Genomic DNA, 5727 nt, shown 5'->3' with positions numbered 1-5727 from the left:
CAGATTGCGTACCCTCTCCGAGGGGGCCAAAATTTCGCCCCCTATAGTCAGCGATGGAGTCAGCTGACCATACCTTGGAGCCGGCAACCACAGCCACTCTGTCTTGGAAGGGTTGAGCCTGAGTCTGTTTCTCCCCATCCAGACCCGTACGGCCTCCAGACACCGGGCCATCACGTCAAGGGCATCATTGGGGTGGCCTTGGGGTGAATTTGCTGGGATGGCCACTCCTGGGAAGATTGACAGCTGTCTTGAATGTTTTCCACTTGTGAATAATCTTCCTCACTGTAGAATGATGGACTTGAAATTGTTTTGAAATGGCCTTATAACCCTTCCCAGATTGATGGGCAGCAACAATTGCTTCTCTTAAGATCATTGCTGATGTCTTTACTCTTTGGCATTGTGTTAACACACACCTCAATGCTGGAGACCAGCAAACTCCTAAAACTTTAGCTTTAATAGAGGTAGTCACACTTGCTGAGAATAGAATAGAATAGAATAGAATAGAATAGAATAGAATAGAATAGAATAGAATAGAATAGAATAGAATAGAATAGAATAGAATAGAATAACAGAGTTGGAAGGGACCTTCTAGTCCAACCCCCTGCTCAGGCAGGAAACCCTATACCATTTCAGACAAATGGTTGTCCAATCTCTTCTTAAAATTGATTAGCAGCACTTGATTAGTAGCACTTGGCTGCTACTTGGCCTCTTCATATCTATGGAAGCAGTAAGGGTATATTTAGTTTTTCACACATGGCTTCTCTATTTTGGCTTTCTTTTTGTAAAATAAATGATGACATGGTGTAAATACTTTTAAGAACTGCTAAGGACCAGATAAGTTTTACTTATGTCCTGATACGTAAAACCATAGAACTCAAAGAGGTTATAGCTTCTTTTTCACATGACTGTATAATATAGTTAATGTATATAAATAAGAAACTTCCTTTATTTTTAAATATTTTTTATTATCTTGTGGGGCCGCATTACTAGCTGTCCAGGACCGCATGCGGTCTGTAGGCCGTAGGTTGGACACCCCTGCTTTAAACATTGAAAATTGTTTAATTTTATTTAAAATCTACCTCTTTTGCTTTCCAGGGAAGAGAAAGGGAACAGCTAATGCCTGTATGCCAGAAAAAGTTACTTGGATGAGAAGGATGAGAATTTTGAGGGAGTCCAAGAAGATTGATTGACATATGTAAGTCTAGGAGACAAGTGCACCTACACAGCTCTTGACATTTAAAACATTTGTTGGTTTATCTTTGTATACTGTCATTGTCTGCGAATGTCTAAGATTACCTACAGTGAGGGAAAAAAATATTTGATCCCCTGCTGATTTTGTACATTTGCCCACTGACAAAGACATGATCAGTCTATAATTTTAATGGTAGGTTTATTTTAACAGTGAGAGACAGAATAACAACAAAAAAATCCAGAAAAACCCATTTTAAAAAATTTATAAATTGATTTGCATTTTAATGAGTGAAATAAGTATTTGATCCCTTATCAATCAGCAAGATTTCTGGCTCCCAGGTGTCTTTTATACAGGTAACCAACAGAGATTAGGAGCACTCTCTTAAAGGGAGTGCTCCTAATCTCAGCTTGTTACCTGTATAAAAGGCACCTGTCCACAGAAGCAATCAATCAATCAGATTCCAAACTCTCCACCATGGCCAAGACCAAAGAGCTGTCCAAGGATGTTAGGAACAAGATTGTAGACCTATACAAGGCGGGAATGGGCTACAAGACTATCGCCAAGCAGCTTGGTGAGAAGGTGATAACAGTTGGTGTGATTATTCTCAAATGGAAGAAACACAAAATAACTGTCAATCTCCCTCGGTCTGGGGCTCCATGCAAGATCTCACCTCATGGAGTTCCAATGATCATGAGAATGGTGAGGAATTAGCCCAGAAGTACACGGGAGGATCTTATCAATGATCTCAAGGCAGCTGGAACCATAGTCACCAAGGAAACAATTGGTAACACACTACGCCATGAAGGACTGAAATCCTGCAGCACCTGCAAGGTCCCCCTGCTCAAGAAAGCACATGTACAGGCCCCTCTGAAGTTTGCCAATGAACATCTGAATGATTCAGAGGAGAACTGGGTGAAAGTGTTGTGGTCAGATGAGACCAAAATCAAGCTCTTTGGCATCAACTCAACTTGCCGTGTTTGGAGGAGGAGGAATGCTGCCTAAGACCCCAAGAACACCATCCCCACCGTCAAACATGGAGGTGGAAACATTATGCTTTGGGGGTGTTTTTCTGCTAAGGGGACAGGACAACTTCACTGCATCAAAGGGACGATGGACGGGGCCATGTACCATTAAATCTTGGATGAGGACCTCCTTCCCTCAGCCAGGGCATTGGAAATGGGTCGTGGATCGGTATTCCAGCATGGCAATGACCCAAAACACACAGCCAAGGCAACAAAGGAGTGGCTCAAGAAGAAGCACATTAAGGTCCTGGAGTGGCCTAGCCAGTCTCCAGACCTTAATCCCATAGAAAATCTGTGGAGGGAGCTGAAGGTTCAAGCTGCCAAACGTCAGCCTCGAAACCTTAATGACTTGGAGAGGATCTGCAAAGAGGAGTGGGACAAAATCCCTCCTGAGATGTGTGCAAACCGGGTGGCCAACTACAAGAAATGTCTGACCTCTGTGATTGCCAACAAGGGTTTTGCCACCAAGTACTAAGTCATGTTTTGCTCTCATAGGCACCAGACAACATATGTTGCAGAATCTAGCAGCCTGCTCACCAAACATTTAGGAAATTGTCTTTATGTGGCAGTCATAAAGCACAGAATGTGGCTTTTAAATCCGGCGACATGCTGGCACTTAGAACAGCCAGAGCTAATTTGAAAAGTGCCCTAAAAGGTGCAAAGCAAGCACATTTCCAGAAAATTCAGAACTTTTTTCAGGACCCAACAAATACCAAGCGAATGTGGCAATGAATCCAGGCCATTACGGATTATAAGGTGGCTCCATCGAGATGCAAGGATGACACAGACTTCCTAAACGAGCTGAATACATTTTTTGGAAGATTTGAGGCATCAAATAGCACTCCTGCTAGGAAAGCTGTGCCCCATCCTGATGAGTAAAGTGCTTAGCTTTGATGTCACCTCTCTCCGGAAAAAAATGCAGAAAGTTAATATTCGGAAAGCAGCGGGTCCAGATAATATCCCTGGACATGTCCTTAGGGAATGCACAGATGAATTGGCTTGTGTTCTCACAGATATTTTCAATCTCTCATTGCAGCAGGCAGTGGTCCCATCGTGTTTTAAGATGGCCATCATTTTGCTAATGCCAAAAAAGTCCACAATTACAGGCCTCAATGATTACCGTCTGGTTTCACTGACATCCATCATTATGAAATGCTTTGAGAAGCTGATAAAGGACATTATTGTATCTAGCCTCCCACCAGCATTTGACCCGCTTCAGTTTGCTTACCGACCAAACCGCTCTGCGGAGGATGCTATTTCTTCTGTTTTAGGCTTAAACACTCCTTTGTGCAACTGGATTCTTGATTTTCTTACTAACAGGCCCCAATATGTGCGAGCTGGAACAAATATTTCTAACACCATTTTCTTGAGCACAGGTTCTCCTCAGGGCTGCATCCTAAGTCCGCTGCTGTTCACCCTGTTGACCCATGACTGTAGTGCTAGGTTTGCCACCAACCATATTGTGAAGTTCGCAGATGATACAACAGTAGTGTGCCTTATTCATGACAACAATGAGGGTGCTTACCGCAAGGAGGTTGAGGGTTTGGTGAACTGGTGTAAGGAAAACAGCCTAGTTTTAAATACTGGAAAAACCGAAGAGATCATTGTCGATTTCAGAAATGGCAGGCACAGCCACACTTCTCTGTGCATTAATGATTCACATGTAGAGATGGTTACCAGCATCAAATTCCTGGGTGTGCAGTTAACAAGTAGGCTGGCTTGGTTGCTCAACAGCGAGACTTTGGTGAAGTGGGCACAGTCTGGTTTGGAAGCATCACTGCTTCAGACAGGAAGGCGGTGCAGAGTGTGGTGAGGATGGCTGAAAAGATCATTGGCAGTTCCCTCCCTTCCATCCAGGACATAGCACATAAGCGTTGCTTGAGCAGGGTCCGCAAGATTGTCTGGGACACTACACATCCTCTTCACGACCTGTTTTCCTTGTTACCTTCTGGGAGGAGGCTCCGTGGTATCTGAAGCAGAACATCCAGATTCAGTCACAGCTTTGTTCCATACAGTATTAACCTTGTGAACTCTAAATCTTCCTCCTTACATTATGTATTCAAGATGGACAGTGAATAATATTTATATGTTACTTATATGTAAGGGTGTAGGTCTATACATATGTTGTATATAGTATGTTTTAAATGTGTTATGTATGTGTACACTTTGAGAGGAAGCAACTAAATTTCATTTTTAATGTGTGCCATTGTGCCCACAGGAAAAAAATTACAATAAAGGTTATCTATCTATCTATCTATCTATCTATCTATCTATCTATCTATCTATCTATCTATCTATCATCTATCCATCCATCCATCCATCCATCATCCATCCATCCATCATCTATCCATCCATTCCTCTATCTATCTATCTATCTATCTATCTATCTATCTATCTATCTATCTATCTATCTATCTATCTATCTATCTATCTATCTATCTATCTATCTATCTATCTATCTATCTATCTATCTATCTATCTATCTATCTATCTATCTATCTATCTATCTATCTATCTATCTATCTATCTACACTGCTAAGCAGCCTTTTCTAAGAATGTTCTATTGTTGTGGGAAAGAATGGGCCTATAACTAAATACAGTGAGGGAAAAAATTATTTGATCTGCTGCTGATTTTGTACGTTTGCCCACTGACAAAGAAATGATCAGTCTATAATTTTAATGGTAGGTTTACAGTATTTTAACAGTGAAAGACAGAATAACAACAAAAAAATCCAGAAAAACGCATTTCAAAAAAGTTATAAATTGATTTGCATTTTAATGAGTGAAATAAGTATTTGACCCCTTTGTTCACAACTTATGTTGTATACCATATTGGAGAAAACATAAAGAGAACATAAGGTCCACATTCCAGGTGCCAAGGCGGAACATCTAGGTGAATATTTCTTTATATTAAGGTAGCAGTTTTTTTCTCAGTATTCTAAAAAAGCATACTCAATTCTTTCTCTCTGCCTTAAAGGTACCATAACTTATCTTTGAAGGTGAAAGGTAACGTGTTCAAAAACAAGCGGATCCTGATGGAGCACATCCATAAGCTGAAGGCAGATAAGGCTCGCAAGAAGCTTCTGGTGTAAGTATCCTACTAAATCATTAGGCAGAGTTACTTATTCAGTAATGCTTAGATATGTCTCCCTCCTTTTTTCATATAAAGAACTACACATTGACCTGGAATTTTATAAGCTGTTTTGAGAAAGAGTGAATGGCAAGAAACTACTATTAGCAAGACACTTTGGATTATAATTTTGAAAGATTGACAACACAGAACCTTGGGATAAATTTTATACTTTTTTCTTTTCTTTTCTTTTTTTCCCTTTTCCCTTTTTCTACCTACCTCTCCTATTTGTTAGGAGCACATTGGATTATAAATTTTGAACTACTCAGTGGATTACAAAGTATGATTAAAAGATTAAGATGAGTGTCCCAAATTTATCCAAAGCTGGCAAAAAAGTACCCTCTGCCCCCTCTTCTGACTCTGCAAGTCCAGTCTATCAGAGA

At 40.7% G+C, this 5727-nt stretch overlaps 1 pseudogene; it reads left to right on the top strand.

Annotated features, from left to right (window-relative positions):
• Nucleotides 1-5306, top strand: part of LOC107297209 — a 29685-nt pseudogene extending 24379 nt beyond the window's left edge.
• The last annotated feature ends 421 nt before the right edge of the window (nucleotides 5307-5727 follow it).

Source organism: Protobothrops mucrosquamatus, unplaced genomic scaffold, assembly GCF_001527695.2.
Source record: "Protobothrops mucrosquamatus isolate PMUCROS unplaced genomic scaffold, P.Mucros_1.0 scaffold3182, whole genome shotgun sequence".
NCBI classification, from domain to species: domain Eukaryota; kingdom Metazoa; phylum Chordata; class Lepidosauria; order Squamata; family Viperidae; genus Protobothrops; species Protobothrops mucrosquamatus.
This window is presented reverse-complemented; position numbering and strand designations above follow the sequence as displayed.